Source organism: Vigna angularis, chromosome 2, assembly GCF_016808095.1.
Source record: "Vigna angularis cultivar LongXiaoDou No.4 chromosome 2, ASM1680809v1, whole genome shotgun sequence".
NCBI classification, from domain to species: Eukaryota; Viridiplantae; Streptophyta; class Magnoliopsida; order Fabales; family Fabaceae; genus Vigna; species Vigna angularis.
The window spans coordinates 38,420,945-38,445,097 of record NC_068971.1 but is presented as its reverse complement, the minus strand read 5'-3'; the positions used below and the strand labels follow the sequence as shown (position 1 = coordinate 38,445,097).

The 24,153-nt window shown below is 30.2% G+C and overlaps 1 long non-coding RNA gene and 1 pseudogene across 2 annotated transcripts; one reads left to right on the top strand and one right to left on the bottom strand.

Moving 5' to 3' along the window:
• Positions 1-143: 143 nt before the first annotated feature.
• LOC108319138 (short integuments 2, mitochondrial-like) lies at positions 144-18,136 on the bottom strand (annotated as a pseudogene).
• Positions 2,974-7,665, top strand: LOC128195443 (uncharacterized). Of its 2 annotated transcripts, none has more exons than XR_008246981.1 (2): positions 2,974-4,065; positions 4,824-7,665. It is a non-coding gene; the product is annotated as an uncharacterized LOC128195443 (long non-coding RNA). The 2 variants fall into 2 exon arrangements; XR_008246982.1 differs by having other exon boundaries at positions 4,281-7,665.
• Positions 18,137-24,153: the final 6,017 nt, after the last annotated feature.

The window sequence follows — 24,153 nt, the reverse complement described above, 5'->3', positions numbered from 1 at the left end:
TTGCTTTGCATCAAACTGAACTATAGGTAACTGAAGTGTACTATAGTAAACTAAAAAATAGTTTACTAAATTGCACTATACTATAAGTGAACTAAAAAATAGTTCAGTATAGTTACTCCGAAATATTTTTTCGTGCAGTTCAGTTTTCCTAAGTTGTTTTATAAATAATTATAAAATTTTATAGTGCAGTATAGTACACTTTGCCCACCCCTACTTGTTACCTCAACATACACCAAATCAGATCTATTTAGCGGATTTCTTTCTTTGGCTTAAGATTTTTTAGACTATATTCACGATTCGCCTTTGCTTCGTATTCAATCCCATCCAGTCTCCTATTATTTAGGTGCTTCCAGTGAAGTGGAGTCCCCCGGGTATCCAAAACTGCCAATAAGTACTGAGCAATACGCTCCTCACCCACTACTGAATCTTTGACTGACCCTGTCAATTCATCAACCATGTTTGCATGACATAATATATCAGGACACGTGCTACAAAGGATACATATTCAGAAACCCAACGGCTGTAGATGCCCTACCTACTCCCATTTTTCCCATACTCAAAGTGGAACTCGTAAGAAAATGAGATATTCAATTCCCAAAACTGGTCTGGGAAAATAACTAAAGAATGCGTAAGATGTAGGGCAAAAATTAAGAACTTCTATCTACAATGACGGCTTGAAAATAGAGATAGCTGGCTTAAAAATGACAAAATTCTGCAACACTGAAAAAATACTTAACTTAGTTAGCCCATGAACATTAGTACGGAAAAGGAAACAATCACGAAATTCTTTAAATTACTCATAGCGATTTCAAACTAAATATTTTTGTCTTTTCTAACAGTTTTTCACCCATTAAAAAATGCCACCTCTACATTTTCATTGCCCTTGGTGCCCCATAAGGCCTATTCACATACTAAAGCAACCCTTTTGCTTATGCAATCATGACAAAATAGATTAGATCCTCAAAAGTTATTAAAGTATAAAATAAATGTTCATTATTTTATATTTAGAGTATATAAAGCACCAATTGTGAAATTAGACAAAAGTCACCTTATTACTTTGTCCACTAAAGAAAACAGAAAATATATAACAAGGAAAGTGATTGTTTGATGCGCAGGTAGTTTAAACACAATCAATAAAAAAATGGGACTACAACAAGAGTTCAACAATCAACAAATGACTTTTATATACTACCAAAAGTATCTACTTGAAAACATCAACTTCAAAATCAAATCCACATAATTGGGAATAGATCATCACTTTAAAAAGTAATGGAATCAAATTTAACGTCAAATTCAAATTAAAACTAGCTAGGTTATCTTACGTGCCTTAATCTTAATGTGAGACCTAATAACAGGAATACTAAGAATCCTCCTTATAACCCATAGTGAATCGAGAGAAGCATACTCATCCTTGAGAGAGCATGTTCTCAGATTAACGCAAATGAATGCCCTAATGAAATACTGACAGTTTTCCAATTCTAAGAATTGCTAATAACTAAGGAATGCGATAATAAGAGATATGGTCTTGACCATTGAAGGGACAAGAAGATTCAAAATTACGGCCTGTAATAAATTAAAGGATTCTACTAAAAATAAAATTCAACCTAGTAAATAGACAAAACAAATCACTAATTTGTCCTCTGCTACTGTCCCACCAAGGCATCTACTTCAATTGATTAAATGCATTAAAATTACTAATTTGTCCAGCTTTTAGACATAATGAAAACTGGCAGGAAGAAAAAATCAAATTAAATCTTTTATTCATATTGTAGTAAACAAACATAGCTCCTAGGAAAGACTTTGAATAAATCCACAGGAATCAAACATGTTGGGGATAAACGAATGTAATTTCAGAACATAGTTTTAGTCAATATAGTCATGCTTCGATAATAATATGTCAAATTTTACCACGATAACAATGTCAAATTTTACGAATGACAAATATTTTAGATAAATTTTAAAAGACGTAGTACCTACAAGAGCAAGCTTTAACCCTGTCTCTATGTCCGAGATACTCGAAACCAGTACCCCAGGGGAATCCAGGACATATATACTTGGTTTATGTGCTATCTGAAGCATCAGGTCAAAGTCATTGTTTAATTATGGAACCACCAACTAAAAATAGAATCAATTTACAGACAAATTATAAAACAAAATGCAGGAGAAAAATAGAATATGCACTGATTTCCTTCTATCTTTTCGTTTGCAAATACTTTCTTCGTTTATATGCCAAATCATAAATAATCAAGCCAGCAGTAAAAACTTTTAGGAATTAGGAATGGAAAAGAATAATAATCTCTGAAAAATATCTTGACAAAACCAAAATTAAAACCTATTTCTGAAACAGTTAGCAGATTTTCAATATATTCAAGAAAGGGTAACTGTATGTAGTACTGTAATACACAACTACATATGTAGCACATAAGGATATACTTTGTAGGTATGATATTTTGATCGGTATAACTCACTAATATAAATTTCTTTTCCTCAAACAAAAAGGTCCAAATGATATATACTCATGAAATTCTTACATTTATTTACACTTGTATTTTTTAAAGAATTTCCTAATAAAATGGCAAGCTTCATTAAACTCTCATGTTTTGCGCGTGGGAGAGAAAATAAGTAATTGTGTTTTGAAACTGATTCAAATCATTAGTGCATCTAATCTTGGGACTCTTACCACTACTTCGATCACGAAAAACATGGAAAATATCACTTTCTTTCCTTTTATCTACCAAAGGCACAACTATAGGTACAACTAATAAATTATCTAGCACACTACATCCTACTTAGGCTTAATGATGATACATAGATGTAATTATTCTAACAAAATGAATGAAAACATTGTTATTAGACACATGAATCTAAATTTGATTCATGTGACTCAATGATGTTTGTTTCAATTTACATAATCATTTGTTGTTCTTAAGGAGCTTCCAAAAAACATAAAGTAAAACACTTCAAATATGCTATTCAAAATTTGGGCCAAATTCAGATGGGCCAGCGATGATTTAATTGCATCATTGAGCTATTGCTGCATGGACTGAGCATAATTGAAACGCAGTGTTTTGGTGCTGAGTTTGCTGCTGCCTTTAGCGGTCTTTGCTCGAGACATTCAATTGAGGCAGAAGTATTCCTTCGAGCTAAGTAAAATTCAGCTTTACTTAGTTTGTTCTGTGCGACCAAATTTAGTTAAACAAATGGCGCCGTTGTCGGTGACTCGGCGAGTTAAGTCTTAGGGTGTTTAGGTGGTCTTGTTTAGGTTTGTTTCTTTTTGCATATTTCTTTTTAGTGTGCTTTGGTTTCTGTTTCTGAAGTTGTAGCATTTGTGAGTAGTGGTTCTTATTTCTGTGTGTTTGATTTTTGATTTTATTTCTGGAAGCTGTTATTTTTAGGTTCTTTTCCTTGTTTGTCTGTGTGCCTGGTATAATCTCCTTTTGAAGTGTAGTCAAGAACAGGTTCGGTACCAGGAGATGAGAAACTCTCAGGATTGGCCGTACAAGCTTATAAAAAGGCTGCCTTAGTACCATGGAGTGGCTGGAGAAGATCCACACCTGCATTTGAAGGAGTTCCAAGTGGTCTGCTCAACTTTTAAACCAGCAGAAGTTCCTGAAGAGTGGGTCAAGTTGAAGGCATTCCCCTTCTCCCTTCAAGATGCAGCCAAGGACTGGTTGTATTACAAGACATATTCATCACCATTTGCTGCCTGGGCTGAGATGCAGAGAAGCTTTCTGGAAAAGTTCTTCCCAGCCTCAACAACAGTCTCCAAGCAAAGAGAAATTAGCTCCATTATACAACTGCAAGGAGAGACACTGAGGGAGTACTGGGACAAATTCAACCAGCTGTGTGCCTCATGTCCAGATCATCAAATCAGTGAGCACCTTCTCATCCTGTACTTCTGTGATGGACTGAGCATGAAGGAGAGATGATGCTGCTGCTGCTGGAGGGTCTATTATGGATAAGACAGTTTTTGAAGCCAGGACTTTGATAGCCAAGTTGAGTGGGTTTCATGATGAAGCTAGTGAATCTGCTGAGAGCACAGGTTCTGAGTTGCAACCAGTAAAGGTTTTCTCTGAACTGATCATTCCTATTAATTTGCCTGAAATTCAAACTGGTTTTGATGTTTTTGATATGTTAAAGATTGAACCTGTAAAGCCTGCTTTGGATTTTGTTATTGATATGTCTGTACACACTCATGTTTTAAATTCATTATGTTTTATAGAGCACATTGACATACCTGATGTTCATCATCCTTGCACTGATTTTGATTTCTATGATAGACTTGATGATGCAGCTGATGACTTGGAGATTGGTAACATAATTTTCAATGAGCAAAAAGAGGTTTATTTTGAACTTGAGATTCCAAATACTTTACCTGATTTGCCTATACATTTAAATACCTGTGATTTGCTGCACATTAATTCTATAAAGTCTTTGGCTGAAACTGATGTAGTTTTGATTGATCATCCCAAATTTCTTGATTCAGTTTTAGCCATTGAACCTGTGAATATGAATGCTGTTATTTTTTACTCAACCATGAATATAGATGATTGCTTTGATGTGAATGAACTTTTGCATGATAGTATCTTTGAATTGAGTCTTGATTCTGCTGCAGATTCACATGTTAGTGTTGATTTTGATATAGAAACTGTGAAAACTGAAGATGTTTTAGATTTAGAATTAAACTTTCATTTTTCACAGTGCTCTGAAAACTTTAAATGTAGTTGCGAAGCTGATTCTTGCTCTATTTGTATTGAAATTGATGATGTGATACAACCAGATTCCAACCTTATAACAGACTTAACTGTGAGTTTGATGGCCAGGTTGCAGAATTAAATGATAATGCAGGTGCTGAAGTCAATAATGAATCCATGGTTGATGAAGAAGATTGCATTGCTACTGTTTGAAGTAAGCCAGAGGTTTTTATCCCAGTGCCATACACTCAAGAGCTGTCAGTGGAAGGAGAGCTGCTGCTGCAGCAGTTTGCTTGGAGAAGAGAGAAGCAACATCTTGCTTTGGATGAGAGGGCAGTGCTGCTCCAACCAAGTTCTCTACAGAAGCAGATTGGTGCAGCCAGGGAGTTAATGCAAGGAGTGGTTGAATGCATAAGGACAAAACTGATAAGCTCTTTCCTTTCTTTTCTTTTGCATAGTTTTAGATATTTTCTAGTAGGTAGAGTAGTTATAGATAACATAGTAAATAGTAGAGTAGAAAATATGTCATTTGAATAAATATTTTTTTTTCTTGTAGCTTTATAGTTTTAGTTTTCTTTTTCTAGCTCTGTCTTGTATATGTTGTGTTCTTTTGGGTTTAGTTTTCTTGCTTTTGTTATATACGTTTTCTTGCTCAATTTTAATTCTTTTTCAATTCTGTTTAGCATAATTATGTCTTGTACATATCTGTTGTTGTCTGTTGTTGTTAGAAAACCTTCCTCACTCACATTGAGGGCAATGTGCCTCTTAAGTGTTGGGGTGAGAGGGTATAGTATAATATAGGTTTAATTTTTTTTGTTTTTACCCTGTATATAGTTGTTATGTCTTTGTTTCTAGTATAAAAGTGTGATAATTTTTTTTTTTTGGAGTAGGTATGTTTTAGTTTTAGATCTGTTTTAGTTGTAGATGCTTTGATTGACTGTAAATATGTTGTAGGTAGGGTAGATAGCCTTGCTTTGTTCCATTTTTTTTTACATAATTGCTTTGTTTTTAGGAGTAGCTTCCCTTGTTTTTAGGTTCTGTTTCGTTTAGTTTTTAAATCCTTATTGCAAACTGAATAGCCTAGGTTAATTTTGTTGTTTTGCTGAATTTCTTTGAAAGTTTGAGTTGCATGCATAGTTAAGGAAAACTAGCTTAATTAGGATAAGTTAAAGGTAGAAGTGCTTAGAGTTTTGAGAAACCAACTCTGGAATCAACTTAGCAGATATTATTACCCAGTGAGTCTTGAGCTTTAATTCTTTGTAGTGTGTTTACACCTAGGTTAGTGACATTCTAGAACTTGTGCATTTTCTCTTTGATATAGTTGAACAGTGAGACATTTTTGATGTGATTCAGGCCTTCTTGTTTTTAAGCCTCCTATCCAAATAGCCTATCCCCCCATTTCTTTTCCCATTGTACCTTGATTTTGAGCCTTTTAGCCTGTTCTTTGTGTTTTAGCAGCTTATAAGCCCATTTGAATCTGAAAAACCAAAAAGATACCCAATTAGGGAGATGTGGGAAGTTGTTTTAGAAGAGGGAAGTCTTAGAAATTGTAGGGCATGGGGATGTTTGGTCAAAAAGGTAAAAAGGAAGCAGAAAAACATAAAAAGAAAGTCTGGATTGAAAAAAAAAAAAAAGTGGAAAGTTCAAGTCTGGTTGGTTGGTGGCAGAAAAAGAAAAGAAAAATTTGGCACAAGAGAGTTGAGAAATAAGAAAAGAGAAGAAAAAGGAAGTGGTTTGGTCTGGAATAACCCCTACACTACAGATTCAAATTTTTTCCCCAACACTTCCACACTTCACTACGCATTGTTAGCCTTGTTTTCCATTTCATTCAACCTACCCTCCACCCTAGCCTCATTACAAGCTTTAACAAAGTCCTGATGATCTTGAATGTGCATATGTTTAGCAGCGGAGATTAGATTGTGTAAAAGCCTATGGTAATGTTGCTTAGCCTGGTGTGTTGAGTGCTGAAAATACCAATGCTGAAAACACGAGAGTTGAGTGCAGACACTTACCTGTGAGGTCAAGTTGAGTCTAGAAGTTGGTTCTTTCAAATTTTGCTGCATAGTTGCCTTATTTTAGCAATTCCTAATATGCTTGGTTGTCTTAATTATGTTTTGTTAGCTTTAAATTTTCAGGATTTTTAGTGATACAGTAGGATTTGTCTAGGTGTTTTCTGTTTTGTAAATTGGTTTTGTCTTTTTTTCATTGTGTTTGTTTTCTTCTTTTTCTTTTCCCCTGCCCAGGAGGATAGTTCCTTAAGTGTGGGGGTGTGTTAACTCTCCAGTATTTGCATATTTTTCTAGGTTAAAACTCTTTTCTTAAGGTTTTTAGCTTTTAATTTTTTAGAAATATAATAGTTTAGTGTAAAATGGTAAAAATAGCTTTTAAAAAAAATTTGGTTAATTTTCTCTTTTTAGGCAAATAAAATAGGTTTTTAAGTAATTAGATTCTTTTTAGAAAAATATTTTAGAAAACAAAGTAAAAATATATTTTAGAATAGGTTATATTTTTTAACACATTCTTTTTCTTTGTTGCAGGAATTAATAAAAGTGGGCTGATGCTGAAGAAAATATATTGGGCCAGGTCACTAATGGGCCAGCACTGATTGGAGAGCAGATTTGCACCATTGTGATGATGGCTGGGCTGTAGTAGCTGCCACAAGCCCGCGAGGCTGCTGTGAGGGAATGGAATGAAGATTTTTTTGGGCCTTTGCCTGTCAGAATCGAATGATGTTGTGCGGAAAAGAAAACAAGTGTGATGTGCTACAATCCGCTGGCAGAGGCTGAAGTCTCTAAGTGCTGAAATGGTCCAAATTCAGATGGGCCAGCGATGATTTAAGTGCATCATTGAGCTATTGCTGCATGGAATTATACATTCTAATTTTAATCCTTTATTAAAAATTCTAATTTTTTTCTCCTTTCCTTTTCAGCGTCACGAAATAAAATGCACATCACTTCTTCGTTTTTCTCTACTATGACACCCTATCCTCCGTGCCAACGTCGATATTGGAGAAAAAAAAAAGGAATAGAATATAAGCAAGGATGACTCTTCCACTATAATCATCATATTTCCTCTCCTCTTCACTACGCACCACTCTTCATATTCCTCACCCTTAACCACTTGACTATATCGAGAGAAAAGGTTCAAAAGAAGAAGATGGATGGTAATTATGTGATAGGTGGTGAAGAACCGAAGGAGAAAGAAAATTTGGAAAAGAACTATGTAGAAGAAGTTGTTTGGAGTATTTAAAACAAAATGTGGAACAAGTGTTCCAAAACTATATTCGAAAATACCACCTCGAACAATCGTTTCAGAACTTCTTTATTGTTTTTCAAAATCTTTATTTGGAAAGGTATTTCTGAATTCAAAAGATGTATGGAGACCAATCTAGTACTCAATTCGAAAAAATGTCATTTCATGGTAAATGAAGACATTGTTTTAGACCACAAGATTTATGGAAAAGGGATTGAGGTAAATCCAACCAAGGTAGAGGCTATTTCCAAACTTCCTTCACTAGTCAATGTTAAGGGAATAAGGAGTTTCTAAGGCCATACTGGATTTTACCGTAGGTTCATAAAACACTTTACAAGGATTGCCAAACCCTTGAGAAATCGATTGGTTAAGGATGTTAAGTTTAAATTTGATCAAGATTGTCATGAAGCTTATGAGCAACATAAATGCAAGCTAAGCTTAGCGTTAGTCAACACCCAACCAATTTGGAATTTCAACTTTAAAATGATGTGTGATGCTAATGATCATGTTGTAAGTGTTGTACTGGGGCAAAGAAAGCAGAAAAAATTTCATGTTATTCATTATGCAAGTAAGGTTTTCAATGAAACCCAAGTCAATTATACCATAACTGAAAAGGAACTTCAAGAAATTGTTTATGGATTGGAGAAGTTCAGACCTTATATAATTGGCTCTGAAATTATAATTTATACAAACCATGCAGTTATCAAGTATTTGATGAAGAAACAAAATTTAAAATCAAGATTAATCAAATGGATCTTGCTCTTAGAAGAATTTGACTTGGTAATCAAGAACAAGAAGGGTAATGAGAACCATGTGACTGATCATTTATCCATATGAAAGACTGTTCGTGGTGAAAGAAAAACCTTGGGTTGCTGATATAGAAAACTACAAGGCCGCTAGATTTATTTTTAAGAAATTCATGTGCCATTAGAAGAAAAAATTGATCTGGGAAGGTAAGTAATTTATAGGGGATGATCCCCATTTGTTTAAAATTGATGTAGATGGTTTACTGTGAAGAGGTATATTTGGAACAGAGATCAAAGGCATCCTATGGCACTATCACAATTCACCTTATGAAGGCCACTTCAACAGAGACAAAACAACTACAAAAGTATTACAATAATGTTTTTATTGGCCTACATTGTCTAAAGATGCTTATGAACACTACAGAAATAATGACAAGTGTCAAAGGACTGTAAAGGCATGATGAATTACCTCTACAAGGAATAATTGAAGTGGAAATTTTTTATTATTGGGGTATGGACTTTGTTGGTCCATTGCCTATGTCACATTCATACGAATACATACTTGTTGAAGTGGATTATGTGTCTAAATGAAGGGAGGCATTTGTTGTATTGAAGGCAAATGCAAGAACAATTATAAAATTCCTTAAGAGAAATGTTTTCTACATATTTAGTACTCCTAGAATGCTTATTACTGACGAAGGTAGTCATTTTTGCAATGAATAGCTTAAGCATGTGTTGGAGCACTACAATGTAAGACATAAAGTAGCCCACAACTTATCACCCTCATATCAGTAGTCAAGTTGAAGTTTCAAACAGAAAACTTAAAAGGATCCTCAAAAAGATGAAGGCCTACCATGACAAGAATATCTTAAAACAAAAATTTAAACCAAACTAATTGGTCTTGCTTTTCAATTCCAGATTAAGGTTATTTCGAAGGAAATTGAAGTCCAAGTGATATGAACCATTCATTGTCAAATAAGTGAAGTCATATGTAACAATTCAAATTAAAGATCCTAAAACAAAAAGAAGTTGGCTTATGAATGGACAAAGATTAAAGGAATATCAAGGTGTTGATCTTGCAAGTCTCACCACAAGAATAATGTTGAATGACTCATGAAAAATAATGCATCGAGCTAAAAATGCTAAACAAGCGATATTGGGAGGCAACCCAACTTAAATAAATACTCACTTTATTGGTTTCATTGCATTGATGCTTCATGCATAGGTAGGATTCATTTAGGACAATAAAAAAGGTTTAAGAAATTATGGAGGAATTGAAAGAAAAATGATACTGTGTGGAAATTAAGCACAAAACATAGCTTTTGTTGAGCCACCACTCATGGGTAACTTACTATATGTTTAAAAATTTTAAAAACTTTGAAATTGATACCTTATGTAAGCACTTTCATTTAAAACCCACTACACCCTTCAATTATAGCTAGTATATGGGAAGCTTACCACTTGCCAGAGTAGAGCTTGAGCATAGAGCTTTTTAGGCCTTGAAGGCCCTCAATTTTGATTAAAAACTGCTGGTGAAAGAAAAAAGATTCATATGTGTCTTTAGTTTGTTTGTTATTATTTTTTATGCTCCTCTCAAGCGTTAGTTATTTAGAATATCGAGATTGCTCTTTTTTTCTTTTTCAGGTTAACTATATAAAGGAGGACACTTGGTGATTGTTTTGCATATGGCAACTAAGCGCAAAGTAATACATGACATGCCTGCATCTAAGAAAGGCAAGGCTATTACCACTACATCCACTAGAAGGAGAGCATTAAGCCTTTTGGTTGAGTCCTTTGATGATTCTTTATCCTCTACTCCAATGCCATCATCACCAATTGCAACACTAAGAACTGGAATCAAACACACTGCCTCTCCTCACAGATGAAGGAGAGTACATGCAATTCATGTTGTTGCAACCACTTGCTCTAGATACCACATGATATGGAACAACATGCTTATATAGAAATAAAGCCAAGAACTAAACAAAAATAATTAATAAATGGAATTAAAAAACTAAAAATGTAAGAGAGAAAGGAGAGGAAATTTATGATTTGAAAACATGTCACTTGGAAGAATCCAAGATAAATGCTAAGGAGGATCGCCACTTGTTCACAAGATAATACCCAAATTTAGACTAAGAGACAAAATTCTATTTGAAAGAAGTAATGCAATTGAATGCAAAACACTTCTTATATTCAAATTTGAAGGTGTTCAAGTTGTATGTACAAAGGAGACCTTAGGTTGCTTATATAATACTAGGAGATGAAATAGGTGGAGAAAACTAAAGGATGTGAGACTCGGAGGCCTACAAGTTTGGACAACAGCTCTCAAGGTTATTTTAAGTCCTACATCTCTACTTCTACAACCTCAAACATATTTTTAAAATATATAAGATAATCATTTAATTTTGTTGTGCAAAAAAATCATCTATATCTAAATCAAAACTAAATACGACATCTTAATTTAAAAGTTTAAAATAATAAATTATAAATAATAAGTTTATGAATTTTTTTATTATATATTGTTTATTTTTTTTCTTTTTTCAATATATGACTTGAATTTATAATTAAATTTTACCAATGATTTCTTTTTATTATAATATATATATATATATAAAATAAATATTTAGTAATTATAAAAAAATTTAATTTGAATTTTATTAAAATTAATCAAATATTCTCATATTTTAGATAGACTTCGTGTTTATTATGTCATGTTTCATACTTTATCACAATATATTATGTTTTATTAAAATTAATCAAATATTCTCATATATTATGTTTTTTTTTAAAAAAATTGATAAAATTAATAAATAGATAATAGTCAATAACAATATTAAATTATATACTATATATTTTATTTAATAACATAATTAAAATATTATTTTAAATATAATAAAATTACATAAGGAACTTTTTAAATAATGGGTTAAGACCAACTCCTACACCATTGATTAAGTTCACACACAAGCATAAATAAACAACTCGCCTTTATAACAAATATAAATTTTTTATTAAATTTACGATTAAAATTTGTATTATGCATTTTTAAAAATTTTATTATTCAACAAAAATTTCTTATTTTTAGTTTATTTTATAAATTAAATATATAAAATTAGTTTATTTTTAATACTGATACAAAATTAATATTCTAATGAAATTGAAATGAAAGTATTGATATTTTTTTACATTCTTTCACTAAATTTTTATTTAAATTATGTTTATTAGATAAATTATTTCCTTTTTTTTTAAGCCGAAGGAAAGTTTCTAAATTATTTTTAAACCACAGAGTAATGACTGACAGACACCTTTAAAAAAAGAAATTTACTTTATTGATTAGTTTCTTAGTAGTTAGTGAGTTAAAATTCAACAGCAGTATATCTCATTGTTAAAGGTACACAACTACGCAATTACAACTAAAGACGAAGAACGTTAACCTATAACAATGATGTTTGAAGCAACCAAACATCTAACTCAGCATCATTTAATTAAGATTGTAGTGTATTCAAGGACGATAATATGAGCTTTTCATACAAAATCAAAATCTCATTCTAGAAGTTAACTAAAGTTTTGCTTTATACCCACTAAAATGGAGGTGCATCATCATGTTGTCGATCTACTATCTTTTATATATTGTTCTTTACTTAAAATATAATACACTTGAATTTAATGTTTATCTAAAAATTTGTGTTATCAGCAGATCAAGATTTATAATATATATGAGTTGTAAGATATACTTATTATAAAATTTAAAAAATTATTATTCTATAATATATATAGGATTTTTTTTACCTAATTTTCTTTCAATTTTACTCTTGTAATAACTACTTTTTAAAATTTAAATAATTATTCAAAACAAAAAAAAAAACATTTTTTACTTTTATTTTTTAATAACTACCTTTATGAATTTAAATAGTTAGTCATAATAAAAAAACCATTTACACAAAAAAAATTACTTATAATAAAATTATAAAATTATTATTTTTAATTATGTTTTATAAAAGTTATTCTATAATTTATTAATATTTTTATTTAAATAATTAAAATCATTTTATAGTTTAATAAAAAAATTACTATAATAAAAGAAAACTTACACTAGTTTTCACTGGTATATATAACTATTATTATTGAATTACTGTGTATTTTCTTGTTTCTTATATTAACTTTCTCGATGGTATTTATTCTATATATAAAAAGAAAATTTTGGGTTTTAGATTAAGATGAGTTGTTTAAAATTGTCAAATATCTAAAATAATTTTTTTTTTGTATCTAAAATGGCTATTTACTTTATATATTCATTTCTGATTTATGGTTTTCTTAAGATATGGAAAAGTATTTTTTTAAGCAATACTTACATAAACAACTCTTTATTTTTAGCAAAGGTCACTAAAAATAACTTCTAACAAAGTGAACTTTGAATGCAAAGATGATCCTTTTTTTCCCCTTTGTATTAATTTTATTTTTCAAATTTAAAATTTGATTTAATTTATTCAAAAGCATTATTTAATCAAAATACAAATACAATAAAAATACTCAAAAATCATAACATAGTAATAAAGACAATATAGTATACTTTAAATTACACCAACTTTTATTTTTTGTCTCAATCAAACTAAACATAATATTATTGATAGAGTTAATCTAATTGATACTTGATAAAGAAAAATAAAACTTATCCATCTCAAACTATTTTAATGAGATTAGGTGACAAGTTCAATAAAATCTAACCAATCATACAAATAATATTGATAGAAGTCTTCATACACTACGTTCTTGCAAAGCACATATTTTGGTGAGAAGATATCATCTTTTATTCTATATAATCTCTCCCGTGCACTGTATTAAAAGTTGCCAAAAGAATATATATATATATATATATATATATATATATATATATATATATATATATATATATATATATATATATAGACATAAGAGAGAAAAATAATATATCAAATTCGTGTATACTTTATGACAATTTACACCTATTTATTTTGATATGCGTACACACAAATAGTGTTTAATAATTGCAATTTCCATATTAATAACTATCTTGGGGTTACTATTCGTTTATTGATTTGAATCTTAAAAATATAATATTTATTCGTATTTTTCAATATAAGCATATTCCATGAAAGTAAGTCTAGTTTTATATATTCAATTTTTTTGTCTTTGTATTTTGTAAGAGTTTAAAAAATCATGTCTTGATAGTGTGTTCTAAATAATGAGATTAAGTAATTTTAATTTTAAAAGTTTAATGTATAAATAATTTTTTTATAAATAAATTTTATTATCTAAAAACAAATTATCTCTCAAACATTTTTCTCTAAGATTTTTTTACTCTCTCTCTAAGTTTTTTAACCAAATATGTAACAAGGAAATTGATTGTTTGATGCAAAGGTAGTTTAAACACAATCAATAAAAAATGGGATACAACAAGAGTTCATCAATCAACAAATGACTTTAATATCCTGCCTAAAGTATCTACTTGAAAACATCAACCACAACTTCAAAATCAATTCCACATAAATGGGAATAGATCATCACTATAAAAAGTAATGGAATCAAATTAATCAAATTTAACATCAACCACAACTTCAAAATCAATTCCACATAAATGGGAATAGATCATCACTATAAAAAGTAATGGAATCAAATTAATCAAATTTAACGTCAAATTCAAATTAAAACTAGCAAGGTTATCTTACGTGCCTTAATGTGAGACCTAATCATAGGAATACTAAGAATCCTCCTTATAACCCATAGTGAATCAAGAGAAGCATACCCATCCTTGACAGAGCATGTTCTCAAACTAACGCAAATGATTACCCTGATGGAATACTGACAGCTTTGCAATTCTAAGAATTGCTAATAACTAAGGAATGAGATAATAAGAGATAGGATCTTGACCATTGAAGGGACAAGAAGATTCAAAATTATAGGCCCGTAAAATTAAAGGATTGTACTGAAAATTAAATTCAACCCAGTAAATAGACAAAACAAATCACTAATTTGTCCTCTGCTACTGTCCCACCAAGGCATCCACTTCAATTGATTAAATGCAATAAAATAATAAACATGCAATGTGGTTTGCAAGTAAAACATAAGAATATAAGAGACCACATAGACACTGAATCATATAAAAGAAGACTGTTGTTTATAAATTTAAACACTCTCCTTATTTTACTTTAAAACAATTGGCTAACCAAAACATCAGTAAGAAGTCTTGTTTGTATTCTATGTATAGAAATAACAGCAGCAATTACAAGTTTCTTCACAACAAAACCGTCCTAGTATAACTCCACAAGGTAATTTCCCGCTTTTACAATTTGCAATCTAACTTGTAGACACAATGAAAACTGGCAGGAAGAAAAAAAAATCAAATTAAAGCTTTTATTCATATTCCTGTAAGCAAACATAGTTCCCAGAAAAGGCTTTGAATAAATCCACAGGAATCAAACATGTTGGGGATAAACAAATGTAATTTCAGAACATAGTTTTAGTCAACAAAGTCATGCTCCGATATAAATAATATGTCAAATTTTACCACCGATAATAATGTAAAATTTTACGAATGACAGAAATATTTAAGATAAATTTTAAAAGACATAGTACCTGCCAGAGCCAGCTTTAACCCTGTCTTTATGTCCGAGATACTCGGAACCAGTACCCCAGGGGAATCCAAGACATATATACTTGGTTTATGTGCTATCTGAAACATTGGGTCAAAGTCATTGTTTAATTATGGAACCACCAACTAAAAATAGAATCAGTGACGGATAATAAAACAAAATGCAAGAGAAAAATAGAATATGCACTGATTTCCTTCTACCTTTTCGTTTGCAAATACTTTCTTCGTTTATATGCCAAATAATAAATAATCAAGCCAACATTAAAAACTTTCAGGAATTAGGAATGGAAGAGAATAATAATCTCTCAAAAATATCTTGACAAAACAAAAAATAAAACCTATTTCTGAAACAGTTAGCAGGTTTCCAATATTTTCAAGGAAGGGTAACTAACCAGTATGTAGTACAATACACACTATATATGCAGTACATAAGGGTATACTTTGTAGGTACGATATTTTGATCGTATGGCTCACTAATATAAATTTCTTTTCCTAAAAAAAAATTGTCCAAATCATATATACTCTTGAAATTCCTAGATTTACTTCGTTAAGCTTTCATGTTTTGTGTGTGAGAAAGAAAATAATTAATTGTGTTCTGAAACTGATTCAAATCATTAGTGCATCTAATTTGGAGACTCTTACCACTTCTTCGATCACAAAAAACATGGAAAATATCACATTTTCTTTCATTTTATCAACCAAAGATTAAAACAATATTTCATAAAGTTGTTTATCATCCCCTTTTCTCCCCAGCACGTTTTTGTTGACTATTCCAAAAGCTTCAGCCTAGGCAATAACGTATTGCTTGCCTTTCATACTATTTTCTTCCATGATCCCTCTTCACTTGTCTTACAGGGACCATGTTGCCCCTTGCAACAATTAGGAATGTTTACCCTATTGATCTAGATTACAAAAGTACACAATTAGATAATAGTTGGAACATCGGATGCTATAGGTGAGAACAAAACCAGTACTTCACTTCAAAATATGAATGTGTACTAAAATAACAACCACTACAACAAGAATTCATGATTCAAATGACTTGAGATTCAAAACAGAGAAATATATTTTGGAGGGCTTGAGAGATCCCTCTCCTAATCTTCTATTTATAATGAAAAACTGATACAAGAGTACATGGAAAATTAAGGGACTATACTAGACACTTCAGTGCAAAACTAGGTACGACTATAGGTACAACTAATAAATTATCTAGCACACTACATCCTACTTAGGCTTAATGATGATACATAGATGTAATAATTCTAACAAAATGAATGAAAATATTGTTATTAGACACATGAATCTAAATTTGATTCATGTAACTCAATGATGTCTGTTTCAATTTATTTTTGAAGATAATCATCTGTTTTTCTCAAGGAGCTTCCAAAAAACACAAAGTAAAACCCTTCAAATATGCTATTCAAAAACACACACTCAAGGAAAAACATTAATACATGAAACAGAACGAGGGAAGCATTGTCTCTAACATAAACCTATGCCTTGATTCCGACGAATCACAATGGAATAAAAAAGAATTGTAGTCTGCAGCAGATAAAATAATATGTTTGCACGTGGAGGCAACAGAACTAGAAACTAGAGACAAGAAAAACAATAATCATTTATATCATTTGCAGAAATTAAGTTTTAAACCTAAAGCAACAACTAGAGATATACAAAGTACGCATAATACTAATACTTAGTCACTTGGGAAATAAAGATCTGCTATCTTTTATTTCATTTGAAGTGGTTGAACCTGCGCAGCCTATATCAAAACAACAACCTTAAGGTCCTCATTACATAAAATTCTCCTTAAGTATTAATATGCAAGGAATAAGAAAAGAAAAAACGAAGGCACAATCTACTTATTTGTCTCAGCTTTTGAGAAAGTTTAATGAGACAGACAATATAAAAGTGAATTACATATGTTCATTTTAGCTTACACGAGAAGTTCGTTGTATCTTATTTTCTTATTGAATAAATTTATCTAAATAGGACATAATAGTATATTTTTTCACCATTATAACTTGAACATCTGGTTTAATTTTATGTTCATGTTTATGTTTGTCAACCAGACCTTAAATCCTGCTATGTCTTGAGTAACACCAGGTAACGGACCCACAGCAGCACGCTTCAGCTTCTCCTGCGCTATCAAAGAACACCACTTCAATTCCAAACAAGCAAAAAAAAAAACTCATCCAATTCATTCAAATCAATGGTTTCGCGAATTAGCGAAATTAATACCAGGAAAGCGAGACTTTGCAGTCTGATGAATGGAGTTAATCAAAGCAGACTTGCTAACGTTGGGAACACCGACCACCATCACAAGTAGCGTCGGTTCCCGGCAAATTACTTCTTTCAGCTTGAACTCCACTAACTCCAGAAGCTTCCTCACGGAACTCTGACTGTGAGCGTTTATTGCAATGTAATCCTACTTGCAAGTTTCGAAATAATGCGCCCATTTCTACAGTAACAACACGCCGCGTGAATAACTTAACGGTAAACGACAATGACCAGGATACTGACGATGGTGATGATTTTACATGCATGATGTTAGGGTTGGCAAGATCTTTTTTTAGTGCGACGACACGTCGTTTTGCGGAGAGGTGTGGTTGGAGATCGACGTTGGCGGAGGAGAGAGAAAGTCAAGCATCTCGGACTTCGATGACGAGGTTGGAGAGTTTGAGACGTTGGCGGATGGCTCGTCTGGCGGCGGCCATGTGGCCAGGGAACCAGTTGATAGCTCCTCCGCCGGCGTTGAACGCCATGTCTCCTAAACCTAACCCTTTCTTAAGCAATTCCTTTAACCCTGACATTCTTCTCTCCTCTACTTTTTCGGTCAACTTTACAGTTGCAGTAACTGAGCGAGAATTTCAGACGTTGAATTGAAGCTGCTTACGATCGCGCAGTGATGTTGAGCCAACTGTTTTCGTTTGGGCTGAACCAAAGTCCCATCCAGAAAACGGGAATGAGAGGGTTTCATGCTTCACCTCCAATTATTTCATCTGCACCTCAAATTTCTTAATATACCCTTAATTAAATTACTTGGTTATTTAATAAATTTTGTTTCTTAAAACCTTTTGTACCCAATTGACTGCATTTTCCTCCTATAACCAAACATCCATTCCTGCACCCTGCTCCCTGCACCCTGCACCCTGCTCCCTGCTCCCTGCACCCTGCACCCTGCACCCTGCACCCTGCACACTGCACACTGCACACTGCACACTGCACACTGCACACTGCACACTGCACACTGCACACTGCACACCTGCACACCTGCACACCTGCACACCTGCACACCTGCACACCTGCACACCTGCACACCTGCACACCTGCACACCTGCACACCTGCACACCTGCTCACCTGCTCACCTGCTCACCTGCTCACCTGCTCACCTGCTCACCTGCTCACCTGCTCACCTGCACACCTGCATTGACTATACCCTTACACTACACCCCTGTATTGCTTTCATATAAATAAATAATTAACTCACCTACACACACCTACACACCTGCATTGACTATACCCTTACACTACACCCTTGTATTGCTTTCATATAAATAAATAATTAACTCAAATATAACAATTTTATTAAAATAAAAATGAAATAAGGATAAATTAAAAAATTAAAACAATTTTTTTAAATAATTATAACAAAACATTTCAAAAAGTTAAAACAGAAAATTTAAAATTATAATAACAGAATATTTAAAAAAATTAAAACAGAAAATTTAAAATTATAATAACAGAATATTTAAAATAATTATAACAGAAAATTAAAATAATCAAAACAAAAAATTTAAAATTATTAAAACAGAGAATTTAAAATAGTTAAAATTATTTCATTCAAAATAAATTAAATTAATTCAAATATTTATATGAATAAATAATTAATTCAAATATAACTATAAATTAAAAAATTAAAACAGAAAGTTTAAAATAATTATAACAGAATATTTAAAAAAATTAAAACACAAAATTTAAAATTATTATAACAGAACAATTAAAATAATTATAACAGAAAATTTAAAATAATTAAATAAGAAATTTTAAAATAATTAAAATTATTTTATTCTAAATAAATAAAATTAATTCAAATCTTTATATAAATAAATAATTAATTAATTCAAATATAAAAATTTAATTAAAATAAAATTCAAATAACTATAAATTAAAAAATTAAAACATAAAATTTAAAATAATTATAACAGAACATTTAAAAAATTTAAACAGAAAATTTAAAATTATTATAACAAAACATTTAAAATAATTAAAACAGAATATTTGAAATAATTAAAACACATAATTTAAAATAATTAAAACACAAAATTTAAAATAATTAAATAACAACCTTTAAAATAATTAAATGACAACCTTTAAAATAATTAAATGACAACATTTAAAATAATTCAAGGATGAGAAAAAAATAAACACGAAACATTATATAAAAACATAATATAATTAAAATAAAAAAATTAAACCTCCATCGGATTTAGACATGAGTACGAAATCGAATATCGACATCTGCGGTCGATTCTATGTATCCGATAAATACAAATCTGCATTACATTTTAACCAGACAGCTTTTGCTATGTATAAAAAACTACACGGACCAATTTCGCAATGATTGTTGAATGCTCGCAGGGACGTTGGATGAGGGAGACGAACCTGCGAGGGACTGTGTGCCTCTATGCTATTAGACTGACGAAGAGGAAAGGCAGAGGGAGAGAAACACAAATGGTCTGTATGTATGTGTGTACTGGGAGAGAGAAGGGAGAATGGAGAAATGAGATCCCAAGCATAAATGAAGACCAACAAAGAGAAGCAGAAATGAGATCCGTAGAGTTTAAGGGTGCAAATAATATCTGTGCACTAACAACGTGAATCTTTAAATACTTTTATTTTTACTAAAAAATATTAAAACCTTTTTAATTAGGGGTAGTTTAGTCATTTTTTAGAAATTTGTAGGTGCAGGATGAAGGATTTGGAGGTGGAGGATGAAATGTACTGCTTCTTCCTTCCCTCTTTTATTTCCTCTTCCAACACCCAGATCCTTTTTTCCTCTTCCAACACCCCAAATATTACAATATTCTTATTTTATCTTTAAAGTTAACTATATATTTAGTCACTCAAGTTACATGTAAAATTATAATTCATCTATTTTTTAATACATTATTATTTTAAAATTTTAAAAATAAATAGATATAATTCAAGGACATTAGTTTATTTAGATTTATTAAACGATATTTTAAACTAACATTTATTAAAATAATGCAAACAACTCAAATGTGATTCTAAAACGTGTTTTTAATGTTAAAAAATGTTAATGTAGTTGGATTACAAGGACTATATTAATTCATTTTTAAAGATTGAGAATTGAAGTGTATAAAAGCTTGAGATATTTGATATAGAGACGAATTCCAATTTTACATTCAAGTTGAGAGACTAAAAATATATTTAACCCTTTATTAAAAATTCTAAATTTTTTTCTCCTTTCCTTTTTAGCGTCACGAACTAACATGCACATCCCTTCTTCATTTTTCTCTACTATTACACCTTATCCTCTGTGCCAACGTCGACGTTGGAGAAAAAAAAAAGGAACAGAACAAAAGCAAGGATGACTCTTCCATTATAGCCATCATATTTCCTTTCCTCTCCACTACACACCATTCTTCATATTCCTCACCCTTAACCACTTCACCATATCGAGAGAAAAGGTACAAAGAAGAAGATGGATGGTAATTATATGATAGGTGGTGAAGGATTGAAGGAGAAAGAAAATTTGGAGAAGAACCATGGAGAAGAAGTTGTTTGGGGTATTTAAAACAAAATGTGGAACAAGTGTTCCAAAACCATATTCGAAAATACCACCTCAAACAATCGTTTCGGGAATTCTTTTTGTTTTCCAAAATCTTTATTTGGATAGGTATTTCTGAAGAATGGTGGGGTATATAATGAGAGGAGCAAGAAGTCCTAGTTTATGGACTTTACTTTAGTCTAAGACATTAAGATATTAATCTTGTGTGTGGTAGGCTGAAACCCATTGGCAATGACTCTACATAGTAATAAAAACCACCACAAGAGCATAACTCGCTAGAGTATGATATCAATACATGTATCCAGATGGTCAAGTATAAAATGTATGATTGTATGCTTTAAGATTGGTTGATGTAAATCTTTATGTGTTATTATAAACTTAAATGGTGTATGAATACTCATTTTGGTACATTAGCTTACCCTTTGATCTTTATTTGCTTGTATGTTTTTCTTCTTGTTTGCAATGATCACCTTAATGATGTGAGCAAATAAAGATATTTAGATAAATCCAATACAGGATAGGGATGATGTTGAAGCGTAGAGTAAGATGTTCATTCTTTTGTTTATATTAGTTTTTGAAAGACTATATTATACTTTTGATTCATTGTAATATTACTCCTTAGTTGTATAAGATTATTGTTTATATATATTTGGTGTTATAATAATATTAAGGATAGTAACATTTTATATATTTCTTTGAGTTAATTGTTCATTATATTGAATGTGGTAATTTCTTTAATAATTTTACACTATTAAAATAAAATATTATATATTTCAAATTATTTAAATTAAAAATTAAATACTGATATAGTTTGATATATGTATTTATGTGCAACACCAATACTTATATATATATATATATATATATATATATATATATATATATATATATATATATATATATATATATATATATATATAATATGTGTGTAATGAAAGATTTTTTTCGTTGATAAATTTTTTCAGTAAATATCATGATTTTGATATTCTCTTTCTCCTCCCTTGTCAGTGTCGTTACTATTATTGTGTATCACGTTGTTGTCATGTATGTTGTTGTCATCTTCATGTCACCTTTGACTCCTCCTCCTCTTCCTTCTCCTTTGTTGTCATTGCTATTGTTGTTGATCTCTTTTGTCATCGTTGTTGTCATATCTTCTTCCTTCTCCTCTCTTTTTTTTTTCTTGTCATACTTCTCCCTTATCTCTATTTAATTTATAACAAATATTTCTTTTGATTGGACAAGAAAATTGACATCTGTTTCACTAATGAATTTATTGAAAAAATTATTAACAAATCTTAAAAAATACAACTATTTATGAATTTTCAAAAAATAATTATCAACGAATTTTCAAAAAATTCAAGTAAATTTATTGATGAAATTTAAAAAAAAAATGCATTACCAAGTTATCAACAAATTTTACAATAAGTTAAAGTTTGAACTTTAGACCTATTTTATTGTCAAAATTAAAATTTTAAATTATTAACTAATTTTACCAATACATATTTCAAAAAATAATTAAAATATTAAAATTCGTTGATAAAATAAATTAATAAACATTATTTTACCAATAATTTTTTTATTAATAAAATTTATTAATAATTACTATTTTACTGAGAAACTTCTATCCACGGATAAAATTATATCATTAGTAATACTTTTTTTTTAGTGATTTGGATGTCTTGTTTAGTTTCAATAAAATCCATAACATGGCAAAACATACAATAATAAGGTTTTCTTTGAAGTTTTGATAACCAATAGCTTTATTTTAAAGTTTTAAAATTCGTATCACTTCTACTGATCCAAGTGAAAAAGAATAATTTAGATTATAGTTGAATTTTTAAACTTTTAAATAGTATCTTGACTTATTTATTTAAAAATATTTAATTTATTATTATATTTTTAAAATTTTTAATTTCCATTCGTTTAAAAGAAAAAAAAATATTTAAAATAAAATAAAATAAAAGCGAATACATTGGTGAGAATTTGTGACCTTTAGTAAGCTATTATAATGTTTAAACATTTTGTACAAAAGCTTACTCAATTATTAAGGTTGATAAAATAACTGTTTAACCCAGCTAATATAAGTATTATCATTGATTGTATATTATTAATGCTTAAAATACAATCTTCATGAATTTTCCTTATTTAAAATATAATTTTAAATAAAAAATAAAAAAAAAATTGTTAACTAACGTTGTTGTTTAACTGTAGCAAAGTATTTTCATCACAAATAAACTCTAAGTAAGTTGCTAGGCATAATTATATTGTTTAAAAGGTCTAAATTTGAACTTTTTTTTTATATATTTCACTTTTAAGTATGTGTTTGGATTTTATTTAAAAAATCACGTTGAATTGAACTCGATTGAAGTTAAAAAACAAACACATTATAATTTTAAATTAACAAGAATATAAAATTGAATTTAACTTCTAATTAGATTAGAAACATTAAACATGTTGACATAATATTCAAATATATTCTAAAACATTTAAAAATATGAAAAATGGTACGTTTATGTGTTTTCTATGTAAAAAAACGAAAATGATTAAATATATTTTTTTTTAAAATTCACTGCAGCAATCGTTAAACAAATAGTCCTAGAAACATCTGAAATAAATTTAGACAATAAATATGAAGAAAAGTGAACTGTTGTTGATTTCACATTTTTTAAAATGAATCTCATGTATCCCCACATGCAAGTCAAGATTGCATATGTACGTAATAAATTAAATCTTTCTAATATTACTTTTCATATAAATTAATTTAATTATAATAAAAGTATCGTAAAAACAAACTTGATTTTGATTGATACAATAAATGTTCCAAAAATGCTCCTACAAGTTATCATATAAATTAACTGAACAAGTTTGAGCCTCTATTTGTCTATCAATATATTAATATTTTAGTTTGTTGGTTACAGAAAGAAAATGTTATTTTATATTACTAAAATAAATAAATAACAAATTTAAAACATTTAAAATTATAATATCAGATGTTTCTTAATTAAATTAAAATT